Raw genomic sequence first — 18,184 nt, forward strand, 5'->3', positions numbered from 1 at the left:
TTTTCTCATTTTCTCCTTAATAGAGGCAATCTCCTTGTCAGTCTTCTGGGCTTCTCTGATCTTATCCATCAAAGTAGACTGAATCTCCAATGCGGCTACATAGCCTCTCGGAACTATTTCCAAACATAGCTCACGAAGATTTTCGGCTAACTCCCTTGGTAAATCTCTCGTCATTAAGGTGTTGACATGACTTTTACGGCTCAACGCGTCAGCTACTACGTTAGCCTTTCCGGGGTGATAATGCAATCTCATGTCATAATCCTTGATGAGCTCCAACCATCTCCTTTGCCTGAGATTCAACTCCTTCCGCGTGAAGATATAATTCAAACTCTTGTGATCCGTGTACACCTCACAATGATTTCCAATGAGAAAATGTCTCCAAGTCTTCAATGCATGCACTACGGCTGCTAACTCCAAATCATGTGTAGCATAATTCAACTCATGAGGCTTAAGCTGTCGTGAGGCATAGGAAACAACTCTTCCTTCCTGCATAAGCACTGCTCCAAGTCCTCGACGTGAAGCGTCACAATACACCTCATAATCCTTAGTCTGATCTGGCAAAATCAACACTGGTGATGTAACCAAACGTTTCTTCAACTCCTAGAAACTGGCCTCACATTCCTCGGTCCATATGAACTTTGTATCCTTCTTCAACAGCTCCGTCATAGGTTTTCCAATCTTCGAGAAATTTTCAATGAATCTCCGGTAGTATCCTGCAAGTCCAAGAAAACTCCGGATCTCTCCAACTGTTGTTGGCGCTTCCCAATTTGTCACAGTGTCAACCTTAGTGGGATCTACTGCTATACCTTCTCCAGGTATAACATTTCCGAGGAATCCAACTTCCTTCGACCAAAACTCACATTTGCCAAACTTGGCATATAACTGATGTTCTCTGAGCTTTCCAAGTACCAAACGCAAATGCTCCTTATGCTCCTCTTCATTCTTCGAGTAAACCAGGATATCATCAATGAACACTATGACAAACTTATCCAGAAACTCCATAAACACTTTGTCCATCATGTTCATAAAATAAGCAGGTGCATTAGTCATACCAAATGACATAACAGTATACTCATACAGCCCATACCGGGTGGTAAAAGTTGTCTTGGGTATATCCTATTCTCGAATCTTCAACTGATGGTACCCTGATCGCAGATCGATCTTGAAAAATACCTTAGCTCCTTGCAATCGATCAAACAGATCATTAATCATCGGTAGTGGGTACTTGTTCTTGATGGTTACTTCATTCAATCCTCGATAATCAACAACCATCCTTAACGATCCATCCTTCTTCTCCACTAGAAGTACGGGTGATCCCCAAGGTGAAGAACTTGGGCGGATATATCCCTTATCCAGTAACTCCTTAATCTGCTTCTTAATCTCCACCAAATCCTTTGCGGGCATCCTATATGGTCTCTTAGATATTGGCCCTGTGCCTGGAAAAATCTCAATCAAAAACTCAATATCTCTATCCGGTGGCATGCCTGGCAATTCTTCTGGAAATACATCAGGGAAATCTTTCACCACTGGTACTTCCTCCTGCACAACTCCTGTTAAGCAATTTACTTGAGTCCTTTTCGGCACATACCGGGATACATACTTGATCCTTCTCCCTTCTGGGGTGGTACGCAAAATTGACTTACTGGCACATTCAATGTTCCCTTCATACTTTGATAACCAATCCATGCCTAATATCACATCCAGTCCTTGAGATTCCAATACTATTAGGTCTGAGGGAAATACGTAGTTACCAATCCTTAATGGTAACCGATCACACCATAGACTAGCCATATACTCTGCTCCAGGCGAGGTTACTAACATGGGTGACCTAAGGGCTTGGGTTGGCAGTTTATACTTATCCACAAATCCCCTTGATATGTATGAATGCGATGCACCAGTATCAAAAAGAACGAGTGCAGTAAATGACTTAACCAAAAACTTACCTATTACTGCATCGGGCTGGGCTTCAACCTCCTCCACATTTACGTGGTTCACCTGTCCCCTATTTAAAGGGTTCGGCTTCTTCCCAGAGTTTCCATTGCCATTTCCATTTTGGGCTTCAGGACATTCATTGGCATAATGTCCGGTCTTCTGGCACTTAAAGCAAGTGACTTGGCTTAGGTCTCTCTTGGTTGGGGTTGATGGGTTCGTATGGTTCTAACCATTGCTTCCTCCATTCCCATTACCATTCTTAGTGCCATTGTGATTGTGCAAGCTACCTCCTCCATGGGTATGCTGAAAATGTCCTCCCGGCCTAGGGGTAAATCATGGCTTCTGCTGAGCTCCAGAATTGTACTTCCCTTGTCCATACTTCATCTTGCGGTTCTCAATCTGCTGTTGCTTCCCTTGAATCATAAGAGCATGATCTACCAACTCCTGGTAGTTGTTGAAGGTTGCTACCATCAACTGCATGCTCAACTCATCATTCAGTCCTTCCAGAAACTTCTCCTGCTTTGCTGCATCCGTAGCAACGTCATCTAGGGAATAACGTGCTAGCTTACTAAAATCCTCCACATACTGGCCAACTGTCTGTCCTCCTTGGCGCAAGTTGCGAAATTCTTGCTTCTTCATGGCCATAGCTCCTGATGAAACATGGGCAGTACGAAAAGCCTACTGGAACTGGTCCCATGTGACAGTGTCGACAGGGAAAGTGGCTGTGAAATTCTCCCACCATGATGATGCGGGTCCTTCAAGTTGATGTGCGGCAAACTTCAACTTTTCCGCATCTGTGCATCCTGCCGTGGTCAACTCCCTTGCTGTCTTGCGGAGCCAATCATCTACTACTATTGGTTCGGTGCTACTAGAAAACACTGGCGGATTCAGCCTAAGAAAACGGGCTAAGTGATCAACAGGTGGTGGTGGTGGTGGGTTGTTGTTGTTGTTCCCCCGATTCTGATTCTGGACTAGCAACTGCATCAATGTGTTCTGCTGCTGGATCAACTGGGTGAGCTCCGGTGGGAAGGTAAATCAGGGGTCACGTCTCGGAGGCATCTGAGGGTTTAGAAAAGATGAGATTTAAGAATAGAGAGGGGTCTAGAGAGAAAACACTACCCATATGCATATGAGGCAAAAACAAACAATTCACTTCATTCAATCAAGCAAGGGCATACAATCGATCTAACTATCGCAAAAGTGCTTGGACTACTATATTTACATGGTGGACTACTACTACTGTTGGGGTGGTCTACTAGAAATATTCTTCGGTTGCAGACTCCATGATATCTGCTCCAGCTTCATCAACATAGTTATCATCGCTATCATCTGGATCCGAGTCGGTGTCGTCGATGATGATGTATTCTTCCGAGCGAATCTCCTTAGGTTCTTCGTCTTCTTCTACTAGTTTAGGGTCTCCCATGAATATTCCAATCTTCTTGATCAGATCGTCATTCTTCTCCACTAATACCTCGATTTCTTCTTCATAATCTTCACGTGTAGCCTTGAGTTCTTCCTCCAGTTCCTTGATTCTTGTCCTTGCCTTCTTTAGATCTATCATGTCGGCGCACATCTGGTTCTCCTGACGTCGAATGTGCTGGTTTAACTCTTGGATAAAAGTTGCAATTGATCTATCCTTCTTGGTGTTGATCATCTCCCATTGCTCATCTCGGTGTCCACAAATCTGGTCGATAGTATCCTTAAGATCATTGCGGTAAACTTCTCCAGTGCGTCCCATGGCGATGTGAGCTGCCATGCTCTTTCCTAGACTCCAGGTTGGTGCATCAAAAGAAAACTCTATGGGCTGAGTGACTGGCATGAACGTCCTTCCTGGAACTTGAACTTGAATCATCCAGCGCTCTTCCTCGGGTAAAGTGGCGTTGTAAGTTCCGGTGAAGCTTGGTACTCCTATGTTTAGGTATCTTGTAACTTCCTTCAAATAACGTCCAAAGGGTGTATCTTCATCCGGTTGCGTGAACTTGTTCCTTGCATCCGCCATCCTAAAAGAGTAGAAAATATGAGGAGTTAGAATGAGAAGAGTGAGTAGTGATCTAGGGCTTTAGCTTAGTGGTCGTGTCCTACAGTCAGCGTGTGCTCTGATACCATCTTGTAGCGACCAGACCTCAAACGGTCCAATCTCCATGCTCAGGTGTCATCCCTGGATCAGTAATGCTGACACCACACAGTACTTGAAGGATTTATAACATAGTAGCAATCACACACTTATTACATCAAGAGTCTCAAAAGAGAACTTATTACAATAAATATGGCTTAAGGCCATTTAATAACGATAACAGTGGAAGGCTTGGAAGATAAGTGAGTCCATCAACTCCAACGGAATCACCGAGTATAGAACCACAACCTAAAAGCACCTTACTCGTCGTCTGAAAAGTCTGCAACATTAACGTTGCAGCCTGAAACGGGTCAGCACATGGAATATGCTGGTAATGTAACACATAGAGAGCAATAAAAGAATAAGGCTATTCTATATGCATATTTGGCTGGTGGAAAGCTCTATGGTTACAGTTTTGCGTAAAGCCAATTTTTCCCTACTACAAAGGAATAAATTTTATTTAACTATCATGGTGGTTGTTAAACATTGAGAGTGTAGACACGCTCTCAATCCCAATTAAGCAACATCATTAAACCCAACAAAATTAATTTTAAAGTAACATGATGAGATTCACATGATAATCCAAGTACTAGATACTCAAGATGTCCATAACCGGGAACACGGCTAACCATGATTAGTTTATACACTCTGCAGAGGTTTGCGCACTTTTCCCCACAAGACTCGATCTCCTCCGTTATATTTCCCGCACTACAGGGTGTTTGGGAAACGGATGACCGAGACATAGTCTTTCAGAAGTGCTAGCATATTACGAACGGGTAGACCGTACCAACCTACATCCCCTATATCTGCTAGTCTACGAACGGGTACTCTATCGAAAACAAACAAGCATACAATAAGTACTCAACTAATGCACAGGTAAAACTCGAATAAGAGATCTAACCAGAAAGTTCAACTTAAGAACTCTGGTTGGCAAAAGAATCAAACCAAACGAAGCAATGAAAGACAAACAACAAAAGAAAAAAACTTCGTTTACTAATCTGAAACTAGGGCAAATTTTTACTGAGGCAAAAACTTGTTTGAGTTGGTTAAACGGAAAGAGGGTTTCGAGACAAAACTCCAGGCGCTTGAATCGCCTGATTTCAACAAACGAGTGAAAATTTAAACTAAAAGAATATCGGATCAGAAATCGCGATCAGAAGTGCTAGCACCTTACGAACGGGTAGACCGTACCAACCTACATCCCCTACATCTGCTAGCCTACCACTGTAAGAGTTCGCACGACTTAGTCAACTATGCTAGAGCCCATAGTAGCTTGTGGCTGCACACAGAAGTTTCTAGCATGAATAATCTCATGACCCCTTTGAGCCTGGGTGGCGGTCCAAAGAAAAATAGGTAATCGCTAGAATACCCAGGTGCCTCAATCCACCCAGATGTGTATTTAAGTTGCCACCTTAGAAAAACCATTGATTAACAATCTCACATATGTCATGGATTTCACTCACCCAATCCACGTCTACTAGCATAGCATAGCATAATAAGCAAACATAGAAGTAACTCCCAAAGGTTTGATAATAACACGTAATAGGTACTACCTCATCTACTTCCCAAACCCACAATTTAATTAGATCCTAGTCAATGCAATGTGTGAGGATTGATCTAATGCAATAAAACTGGGTAATAGGAAGGTATGATCAAAGTGTTACTTGCCTTGCTGATGATCCGTGAAACCTAGCGATTCGAAGTAGCAAGCGGCGCACTCCGGGTACTCTATCGCAAACAAACAAGCATACAATAAGTACTCAACTAATGCACAGGTAAAACTCGAATAAGAGATCTAACCAGAAAGTTCAACTTAAGAACTCTGGTTGGCAAAAGAATCAAACCAAACGAAGCAATGAAAGACAAACAACAAAAGAAAAAAACTTCGTTTACTAATCTGAAACTAGGGCAAATTTTTACTGAGGCAAAAACTTGTTTGAGTTGGTTAAACGGAAAGAGGGTTTCGAGACAAAACTCCAGGCGCTTGAATCGCCTGATTTCAACAAACGAGTGAAAATTTAAACTAAAAGAATATCGGATCAGAAATCGCGATCAGAAAAACCACGGGTTTAATCCGAGAAAAAGAAAAACGACGAACTGGTTAACGAACGAACGTTCGTTAGCAGGAACTAAACGGTAAACGCGTTCGTTAAAACGAACGGACGAGCGAACGCTCGCTAAATAAATAAACCGGAGAAAAACCGATCTATTTAAAAAAACGAAAGCTCGGGTTTTCTAAAAAACCGAAACGGCTTTTTCTCAAAAACCGGGCGGCGGCTACCTCGGCTCGGGGCTCCGGCAGGCTCCGGCGGGGCTCCGATGGATGGCGGGTGACGCGGGGCGGCGGCTCCGGGCGGCGGCAGGGGCGGCGGCGGCGGCGGTAGGCGGCGCGGGCGACGTGCGGCTGCTGCGCTGGAGGTATGAGGAGGCGGCGGCGGTGTGGGCTGCAGGGGGCGGCGGTTATAAAGGGGGCGGGGAGAGGCGACTTGGGGGAGGGGTCGGCCTCGGGAGGCGGAGTCCTCCCCGGACTCGGGCGGCGGCGGCGCTGGTCGGGACTCCTGTCCTGACCCGGCGAGAGGCGGCGGCGGGCGGCTGGGCCGGCCTGCTCGGCTGGGCCCTTGGCCCAGTCAGGCGCGGGGTCTCGTTTTTTTCAAAACAATATCGCTGCAACTAAAAATGCCAAAACAAATTGTCTCCGTCTAAATAAAATATTTAGAACAGGATGAACATTTTCTTGGCTCTAAATGTAATTTTTGAAAACGTGCAATTTTTCCTAAATTTAAATAAAATAGCAAATAAAACCAAAATAAAATCTTATTTGATTTTTTATTAAACCCTCAATATTTCTTTATTTTGGGAAAGTCATTTTATTCCCTCTCTCATAATTTTATTAATAGAAATAATTGAAGATGAAATAAATAAAATCAAATGATCCTATTTTCAAATTTTGAGAAAACTCAAATATGAAAATAACGAAATCCCCAACTCTCTCCGAGGGTCCTTGAGTTGCGTAGAATTTCTAGGATCAACCAAAATGCGATGAAATATGATATGCAATGATGATCTAGAGTATAACATTCCAAATTGAAAAATTGGGATGTTACAACGTTCGTCCGTACGTTCGTTTCAACAAACGGTTTTCGCTCATTAGTTACAAATAACGAACGCTCGTTCGTTAGTCTGTTCGTCAGTTTTCTTTTTATCGGATTTTTCCGCGATTACTCTCGATCGTGATTTTTTCTGATCCGATTTTCGTTTCTGTTTATCTTTTCGTTCGTTAGTCGGAATCAGGCGATTCAAGCGCCTAGATCTTCGTCTCGAGACCCTCTTTCCTCTTAACCAACTTGAACAAGATTTTGGTACTGTAAAATTTGACCTTAGTTCAGATTAGTAAACGGATCTTGTTTCTTTCGCCGTTTGAGTTTGTTGCTCCGTTTGGTTTGATTTCTTTTTGCAAACCGGACTTCTTAATTTGAACTTTCTGGTCAATCTCTCTTATTTGAGTTTTGTCCGTGTTTCTTTGTTTGTTGCTTATATATGCTATTGTTTGTTTGTGATAGAATTCGCGGAGTGCGAAGCGTGTTATTTGGAGTCTCTAGGTTATGCGGATTGTCAGCAAGGCAAGTAACACATTGATCATACTCTTTCCATACCCATTTTTTATGCATTAGTTCCAATCCTCAAAAATTGCATGATTAAGATGTCATTAACTTGTGGGTTGGGAAGTAGTTGATGAGGTAGAACCTATTGCCCTATTACATTCAACCCTTGGGAGTTACTTCTACGCGTTACTTATATTGCTATGCTATGCTCGTAGACGTGGTTTGGGAGAGTGAAATCCATGACAGATGTGAGATTGTTAAATATTGGTTTAACTTAAGGTGGCAACTTAAATACACATTTGGGTGGATTGAGGCACCTAGAGTACCCAGTGTTGCCTATATTTTTTGGAAATCCCGGAGTACCCGTGTGATCTTCCTATGGACCGCCACCCAGGCTCAAAGGGAACTGAGATTATTCATGCTAGAAACTTCCGTGTGCAGCCACAAGCTATTATGGGCTCTAGCATAGTTGAGTAAGTTACGTGAAGCTCTTGAAGAGGCAGATCAGCAGGTAGAGGGATGTAGGTTTGGTATGGTCTGTCCGGAGTAGAGAGTTAATGTTTCTGAAAGATTGTGTCTCGGTCATCCGTTTCTCAAACACCATGTAGTGCGAGAAATCCAACGGAGGCGATCGAGTCTTGTGGGGAAAAGTGCGCAAACCTCTGCAGAGTGTACAAATTAATTATGGTTAGCCGTGTCCCCGGTTATGGACAATCTTGAGTATCTAGTACTTGGAGTATCTTAAGTATCTCATCACTCTTAATTAATATTGTTGGGTTGTTAATCACTATAATTGGGATTGAGTTGGAGGAACCTTCTCAATGATGTTTCAACTACCATGATAGTTAAATTAAAATCTATTCCTTTGTTGTAGGAAAAAAATGGCTTTTCGCAAAAACTATAACCATAGAGCTTTCCACCAGCCATATATGCATGTAGTGATAGCATTATTCTGTTCTTGCTCTACTGTGTTATATTGCCGGCATATTCCATGTGCTGGCCCGTTTTTGGGCTGCAACGTATTATGTTGCGGACTTTTTAGACGAGGAGTAAGGTTCGTTAGGTCATTGCCGTGCAGCTCAGCTATGCCATTGGAGTTGATGGACTCACTTTATCTTCCAAGCCTTCCGCTGTTATCGTATTAGATGGCCTTAAGCCATATTTATTGTAATAAGTTCTCTTTTGAGACATCCGATGTAATAAGTGTGTGATTGCTACTCTATTATAAATCCTTCGAGTACTGTGTGTGTCAGCATTACCGATCCAGGGATGACACTGAAGCACAGAGACTGGACCGTTTGAGGTCGGGTCGCTACATTAACCCTTTCTTTTTTGTGTTGCTCTAATATATTTTGTTGCATATGATTGTACATCCTCTTGATGAACATGCATCTCTAACAGGTACCTAGTTTCTTAATGGCGAGATGGCGGTGCTATGTCGTGTACAAAGGGAAGGTTCCGGGGGTGTACAACGAGTGGCATGAGTGTCAGGCGCAAGTGAATGGGGTCTCGGGCGCCAGCCATAAAGGCTTCAAAAGCAGACAAGAAGGAGAAGCTAGTTACTTGAGGTTCACAGTAGTGCGAGAGAGGACTCGTAACCGCCGCCTCATGTACTGCATAGTTCCGCTCTCACTCATAGTGATAGCTCTCCTCACGTATACCATTGTTTAGATGGATGACGTTGTAGTTGCAAGTATTCGAGACTTGCATGTATCGCTATTTTCGAGATGATGACGAGATACCACTTTGTATTGGATGATGATTATGATGAGACTATTTGTATGTATATGCTATGATTACATTTGTGGTCTCGCACCCATTTGTATGTGTATCATGATGACATTTGTATCTGCTAAAGATTCTTGTATAAAGCCTGTTCAAATACAAAACAAATATGCAAAAAAACTACTAAAATTAGCACTAGCGAGTCGAGAAAAGTTAGCAACAGCGCCACAGTAGCAGTAGCACGTCCCGGCAAAGCGCGCTAGCGCTATTAGCAGTAGCGAGCTTCCACGAGGCGCGCTGTTGCTACACTTGTATAGCAGTAGCGCCAATGAGCACGCGCTACTGCTAAGGGTTAGCTGTAGCGCCTTATTAGTAGCACCGGTCACCGCGCTACTGATATACCTAGAACCCGCGCTGCTGCTAGCCTTTTCCCTAGTAGTGTATCGTCATCGAACATTAAGCGTGTGGACCCTACGGGTTCAAGAACTATGTAGACATGACCGAGACACATCTCTGGTCAATAACCAATAGCGGAACTTGGATGCTCATATTGGTTCCTACATATTCTATGAAGATCTTTATCGGTCAAACCGCATAACAGCATACGTTGTTCCCTTTGTTATCGGTATGTTACTTGCCCGAGATTCGATCGTCGGTATCATCATACCTAGTTCAATCTCGTTACCGGCAAGTCTCTTTACTCGTTCCGTAATGCATCATCCCGTGACTAACTCATTAGTCACATTGCTTGCAAGGCTTATTGTGATGTGCATTACCAAGAGGGCCTAGAGATACCTCTCCGATACACGGAGTGACAAATCCTAATCTCGATCTATGCCAGCTCAACAAACACCATCGGATACACCTGTAGAGCATCTTTGTAATCACCCAGTTACGTTGTGACGTTTGATAGCACACTAAGTGTTCCTCTGGTATTCGGGAGTTGCATAATCTCGTAGTCATAGGAACATGTATAAGTCATGAACAAAGCAATAACAATAAACAAAACGATCATAGTGCTAAGCTAACAGATGGGTCTAGTCCATCACATCATTCTCTAACGATGTGATCCCGTTTATCAAATTACAACACATGTCCATGGCTAGGAAACTTAACCATCTTTGCTTAACGAGCTAGTCAAGTAGAGGCATACTAGGGACACTCTGTTTGTCTATGTATTCACGCATGTACTAAGTTTTCGGTTAATACAATACTAGCATGAATAATAAACATTTATCATGATATAAGGAAATATAAATAAAAACTTTACTATTGCCTCTAGGGCATATTTTCTTCAGGTCTTGTCAATCACATCATTCTCCTAATGATGTGATCTCGTTACCAAATGACAACTCATGTCCATGGTTAGGAAACATTAGCCATCTTTCATCAATGAGCTAGTCAAGTAGAGGCTCACTAGGGACACATTGTTTGTCTATGTATTCACACATGTATTTAGGTTTACGATCAATACAATTTTAGCATGAATAATAAACATTTATCATGAATAAGGAAATATAAAATAACAACTTTATTATTGCCTCTAGGGCATATTTCCCTCACTTTTGTCCTGCGCGTGCTATCTCATGGGTCATTTTTTCTAGGCCGTTTGTACGCTCTCTTTTATGTTTTTGTCTCCTCCCACGAGGGTTCGTTTTTCTCAATCTCTTCTCCCACCCCTCTGTTCTTCTTCCTTTTTATGTCACTTTGGATTTGAGGAGAGGTGAGCTGGGGCAGGGGTATTCATGTGCTATATCGAGCAAGGGGGAAGGGGGAAGTCAACACAGCTGCATTCATGAGCACCTTTGTCGGGGGGATGATCCCCGGGGTATGCCCAAGACGGCGAAACAACGCTTCAAAACATTACCAGGGGAGTGCCTCCTGGCTGGCTGGAACTTGGCTGGCTGGAATCTGGCTGGCTTGACCATCCGGGTTGACCTTGGCCGGGTTGACCATCTGGGTTGACCTTGCCCGGGTTGACCTCGGTCAGGTTCTCCCTGTCTGGGTTCTCCTTGCACTACAGGAAACAGCTAATTTGCTGTCAGGGGGCATCTTTGGCGTCAGCTTTTTGTCGGGCAGACGGCAAAGAAAGGGTTTGCCATCATCATCAGACGGCAAAGAAAAACAGATGGCAAAATAGACTTTGCCGTCTACCAAAAAAACACAAACGACAAAGAGCTCACTTTGCCGTCTTCAAATAATAATACAGACTGCAAAGATCTTTGCCTTCTGCGTTTTATATTACAGATGGCAAAGAGCATACTTTGCCGTATGTAATGGAAAATACAGACAGCAAAAACTCTGTCGTCTGCATTTTTATTTGTAGACGGCAAATAATGTTTCTTTGCCATCTGCAAATAAAAACACATACGGCAAAGAAGAAACACAGCCCACGGATCGATCACGTGGATCGGTGACCTGGCAGAATCCGGTCCACACATCCACCTTATCCTCCACCCAACGCACCACGCCCCACAGCCCACGTGCCCCGCGCCACGCCCCACGACCCGACCTTATCCTCCACCCCACCCCCACCACGACTCTCTCTCCCTCGTACTTCTCTCTCCCCTCGATCCAGAGTACACCGGCGCCCACCCCACCTCGCCTGTCGGCCCCGCGGCCTCGCTGGCCGCCACCTCGACCGCCGGCCACGGCCTCGCCCGCCGTCCCCGTCCCCCGTCGCGCCGGCTACCAAGCCACCCCTCGCCACGGCTGACCTCAGCGGCCCTACCCCATCGCCCCCGTCGGCCGCCAGTGTCGGCCCCTTCCCTCGTCGCCCCCGTTGGCCGCTGGCCCCGTCCCTGTTGCCCCCGCAGGCCGCCGGCACCTTCCCTCTCCGCCTCTAGCGACGCAAAGCCCGCCCCGTCCCGCTTTGGCCCCGCTGACTCCAGCCCCTACCATGTCGCCCCCGCCGGCCCCCAGTCCCATCCCTCTATGATGTAGTGCCGCACCACCTCGCGGATGAGGGTGACAAGCTCCGGCGCGGCGGCAGACGCATTGAGCCCCATCCCTCTTGTTTTTTTGTGAGTTATCCCTCTTGTATTATATGTAATTCATTTGTGTCTACACTGTGTAATCCGTTCGTGGGTAATCTGTTTGTCCCATGAAATGAAACAATTTTGTATTATGAAATTCATTCATGGAGTCTTGGAACAAAAAGTGTTGATGCATACTGTGATTTTTGTCGTGGTCCGTTTGTTTCTTTTTTTAATATATAAAAACTTCTTTGTCGTCTCTGATTTTTGAGGCAAACGGCAAAAGGCAGATTCTAGCTGACGGCAAAGATGCTTTTCTTTGTCGTCTATGATATAGGAGGATGACAGCGAAGGTAGTTTGGCTGACGGCAAAATCTTTGCTGTCAGGCCGACAAAAAGCTGACGGCAAAGTAGCATTTGCCGACTTTCTCTTTGCCGTCTATGTTTGCCGTCAGCCAGCTGAAGGCAAACTCTTTGCCGTCTGTATTACGGTCTTTGCCGTCTGTACTCGCCAGACGGCAAACTAGTTGATTCCTGTAGTGTTGTCCGGGTTCACCCTGGCCAGGTTCTCCTTGTCTGGGTTCACCCTGGCCGGGTTCTGCCTATCCGGGTTGAGTCCCGTCCGGGTTGAGCCGTCCGGGTTGAGCCCGTCCGGCTAGAATCTGGCCAAGTCAACAAAGACGTCTCGTCGGACCTTCGCAGACATGACGGCCATACTCTACAGTAGAGCACTGTAGATGAGTAGCCAACACTGTTCCTGCCTCATGTGACAGTTCACTGCGCTTCAATAGTGGTGCACTGTAGCCTGCATCATCATATGACATCTCAATAGTGTAGTGGGTGTGTGGGCCACCCCTTGTCCCTGGGCACTAGTATATAAAGTACCCAGCACACAGCCTCACTTGGCCACAAGGAGACACACATGCTCACATCTCTCTCGCTCTCACGCCACACACTCACACATGAGGCAGGGAAGAGGAGCGCTCCTAGCCTCCTTCTTCCTTCTCTGGGTACAGCTCCAGGAGCAACTCTGTACTGCTACGTATACACTGCATATATCATCAGAAATGCAGGAGTAGGGGTATTATCTCTCCGAAGAGATCTGAACCTGGTAAATCGCCGTGTGCTGCTTGCCCAATCTCGTCCCCTGATCTCCACAGCAGTCTTGCCCTCACATCAAGCCACCCCATGGCATCTGTCGTCTCGCGAACCCGCCCGTGAGATAACCACGACAACTTCAAGCACTGCCTCCCTCCTATATTGTACATTTTGGTGTGTTTTCTCTTTATGACTTGTGTTCTTTTCTTGTTACCTGAAGTACATGTATATACATCAATACACATTTTTGTGTATGGTTCGTGTGTCAATCTAGGTCATGTAGTATTTTTTGTTCATTTTCTCATCAAATTTATACACACACGTGTTATAACCCGTCCACAATTGCATACATTATGCATACCATGCAATTTCAGTGAGTACAACGAGACTGAAAATGGAGTGAAATGTCACCCGATTGCATAACCATCCCTTAACATGCAACTGCACATGACACATATACCCCACAACTGCAAGTGTTGCCCGTGACTACAACTGCATGCCTTGAACGCGACTGTATCTAGGATTGTTGGGTGTGAGGTTTGTAGAAACTAGATGATATCCCGCGCGTTGCGATGAGAATTTATAACATTATATAGGATGATGATACAGAGTAAGAAATGGTAAAACCATTAAAGGAATATATAAATATATGTTTATTCCAACCTTTTATAGAATGATATGAAAATTCGAAAAAAATAGAAAAGGTGAAAATGCATTGTTAATGTCTTGTAGACATCTACATGGCCGTATCAAAATCCCCACATAGCTCCTCATCATTCCGGGCACTCTGGAAACATGAGAAGCAGAAGGAAGACACAGAATTCATTAGTCTTCGTATCCTTCAAATCTGTCTGAATTTATGCATTCTCAAACCCACATCAGTTCTGAAGTGTCAGGAATTTAACTATTTAGTACGTATTTAGCTGCTATATTCTCATTTGAAAGGTAAATAAGTCTCCCATCATTTATCCGTCAATGAGATAAATGCAATTTGGGACAGAGTATTTCCTGGACAAAGTTGCCATTTGTTGTGTATAAATGGTAGCAGAAAAAAAACTGCAATAGATGTATGTGTATATAGTCATGGATGAACAAACACCAACCTAATGTTGGAGAGATGGGATCATGGGAGCGATGCCGCTCCATTGTTTAAAGGGCAATTTAGCGGGGCCGGGGGAAGTCATAGGACGGCCGGCGGCGTCTTCACTTCCGTGCAGCAGGGTGGTGTTGGAGGTCGTCCTTGAGGAGGTGGATTCATCACACGTTGAGGTGGCCGTGGTCGGGCGCGTCGATGCTGCAGCTTACGTTGAGTGTTATGCTCCTCTCGGAGATGGATCTGGCCGGGGGACTGGAGCCGTGGAGGGCAATGGGCTGCGCCGCCTAACGACGACCACTGGAGGTGAAACTCAATCCTTATCAGTCGGAGGCGGCGGCTGTCCTAAACGGCAGCAAACGATGAGGACAACATCGCACAATTCCATCGATCTTATTTGGCGATGGATGGTGAGTACAACCTCGGTAGATGGCTACTACAGAAACATGCAGAGCTTCGTGGCGAGGGAGATCAAGCAAATGGGCAAGATAATGTGTACGGGGAAGATGGGGAGGTAGAGAGCATGGGAGAGCGAGGCCCATCGGTTTGACTTTCGATGTACCCTAATTCTTTGGAAACAAATATGAGGACAGCCTCCTTGTGTATAGAAGACGAAGAGCAAACGACCCCAGGATTGTCGCGTAGCACTAACTAATAATTATATTACATGATTTGTTGATTTTTTTTCTGAGTTGACATGTGTGGGGCATATGTGGTGAGGTGGATAGGCTGCATGTCAAGAGAAATAGGATAGTGGAGATGAACTATTTAGGTATTATAGATGACATTTTCTTAGAGGTGGACAATTACATGTCCGCCCGTCACTAGAGACGTAACTTCAAGTGTTGACCCCAACTAAAATAACACGTGCATCAACACCACTCCAAGTGAGATTGCTGGGTGTAGAGTTGCATGTACACCCAACTTGCTGAACTGATTCAAATTGCATGTCCGTCCTAGACATGCAACTTGCCCGACCTCAACCCGGCTGCATGTCCACCCTCGACATGCAACTCACCCGACTAAGTTGATTGTCTACCCTCGACGTGCAACCTACCCTCGACATCTACTTAGTTGCATGTTCATATTTTGACATGCAACTCATGCAACCTAGTTGCATGTCTACTCTCGACACACAACTTGCCCGGCCTCAACCCACTCTCCCCACCCAATTGCATGTCCACCCTTGACATGCATGTCTGACCCCGACCCAATTGCATGTCCATCCTCCATATGCTACTAACCCAACTCAGTTCTTTTCCCATCCTCGGCACACAATTTGCCACAACACGTATCTAGTTGCATGTCCACCCTCAACACAACTTTTGGTCATACCTGGCATACTCACATATCCACCCATGGCATACAATTCACCTGACCAAATTGCACGTCCACCCTTGATACACAATTTGCTGATCCTGACCTACTCACCCAACCCAGTTGCATGTTCACCCTCGGCACGCAACTTGCCTACCCCCGACCAAGTTGCATGTCAACCACTAAACACGCAACTACAAGTGTTCACATACTATAACTGCATGTCTTCAACGTGACTGCAATGGGTGAAAATTGTGGAAGCGAAGTTTGTCAGGGGAGGCCATTAGCATGCCCGCCATTAGACACACAACCACAAGTGTCTCACCCGAGTGCAACTACAACCAGGGGGAGTGGAGGTTGCCGAAGTGGCGTTGTCGGGGGAGAGGGAGGTTGTTGCATGTACGTCACCGGGCACGTGATTGCAAGTGTCTCCACCAAACTGCAACTACATTCTTCAAGGCAACCGGAATTGGGATAACAACGTGATAGTTTGCTCTAAATGTGGACGCGTGATTCAGGGTATCGTGGCGTGTGTGCGCTCCTGCGCTCGGCGTTAGAGCATCTCCAATAGATGATGTAAAATAGGACAAGACTATCTTTTACATCACGGGAGTTCAAAAATCCTGCTCCAATAATGTTGGGGAACGCAGTATTTCAAAAAAAAATCCTACGATCACGCAAGATCTATCTAGGGATGCATAGCAACGAGAGGGGAGACTGTCTCTACGTACCCTCATAGATCGAAAGCGGAAGCGTTAAGTAACGCGGTTGATGTAGTCAAACGTCTTTGCGATCCAACCGATCAAGTACCGAACGCACGACACCTTCGCGATATGCACACGTTCAACTCGGTGATGTCCCCGAACTCTAGATCCAGCTAAGGTTGAGGGAGAGTTTCGTCAGCACGACGGCGTGTTGACGGTGATGATGAAGTTACCGACGCAGGGCTTCACCTAAGCACTACGACAATATGACCGAGATGGAAATCTGTGGAGGGGGGCACCGCACACGTCTAAGAGATTAACTTGTGTGTCTATAGGGTGCCCCCTCCCCCCTATATAAAGGAGTGGAGGAGGGGAGGGCCGGCCTCCTATGGCGCTCCCCAAGGAGGGTGTCGGTGTCAAAACCGGCGGATCTCGGGTAGGGGGTCCCGAACTGTGCGTCTAGGCCGGATGGTAATAGGAGACAGGGGACACTTTGTTTTACCCAGGTTCGGGCCCTCTCGATGGAGGGAATACCCTACTCCTGCTTGATTAATATTGATGATATGGGTAGTACAAGAGTAGATCTACCATGAGATCAAGGAGGCTAAACCCTAGAAGCTAGCCTATGGTATGATTGTTGTGTATGGAGTTGATTGTCTACGGACTACAACCCTCCGGTTTATATAGACACCGGATAGGGTTAGGGTTACACAGAGTCGGTTATAATGGTAGGAGATCTTGAATATCCGCATCGCCAAGCTTGCCTTCCACGCAAGGGAAAGTCCCATCCGGACACGGGACGAAGTCTTCAATCTTGTATCTTCATAGTCCAGGAGTCCGGCCGAAGGTATAGTCCGGCTACCCGAACACCCCCTAATCCAGGACTCCCTCAGTAGCCCCTGAACCAGGCTTCAATGACGACGAGTCCGGCGCGCAAATTGTCTTCGGCATTGCAAGGCGGGTTCCTCCTCCAAATCCTTCATAGAAGATTGTAAACACCAAGAGTAGTGTCCGGTTCTGCAAAATAAGTTTCCACATATTGCCATAGAGAGAATAATATTAACACAAGTCAAATCTGCTGACGTATTCTGTAGTGCGCCATCACACTACTGCCAAGTATTTTACTCGAATCGTTTTTACTTTTCCACCTCAGCATGTTTTGCGAGGCGGTTTCCTTGGCACGTCTTGTCAAAGCAGAGATCGTGTCCCCTTTACTCACGGGATTCTCATCAATACGGACGTGGGTAACCCAATCGTGCCTGTTAGCATGTTTTCTCGATTAAAGGCGAGTCCCAAACGGTTACGGGGAGGGCTCCTGGTATTCAACCTCTTATAAAGAGACCAAGGCCTTACTCCTTTTTCCAATCTCAAACGAGTTCGCCCGCCGCCTCGAGTTCCAACACCCTAGGCTTTGGATTCCAGGCGCTTCGGACCTTCGACAATGTCCGGTTCCGACCTTCAAGGCTGATGGATGCCCTCCTCTGTCACGGAGGAGGATGTGCTAAAGTTGAGAGAGGCTAAGTTCTTGACCGCCGAAATTCCGCATAGGTTGCCTGCTCAAGGGCAGGCTATTCCCAATCCCCAGCCCGGTGAGAGCGTGGTGTTCATGTCTCACTTCCTTCGGG

The sequence above is a fragment of the Triticum urartu genome, chromosome 3A (genome assembly GCF_056163025.1).
Source record: "Triticum urartu cultivar PI428250 chromosome 3A, HENAU_Tu73, whole genome shotgun sequence".
Taxonomy (NCBI): domain Eukaryota; kingdom Viridiplantae; phylum Streptophyta; class Magnoliopsida; order Poales; family Poaceae; genus Triticum; species Triticum urartu.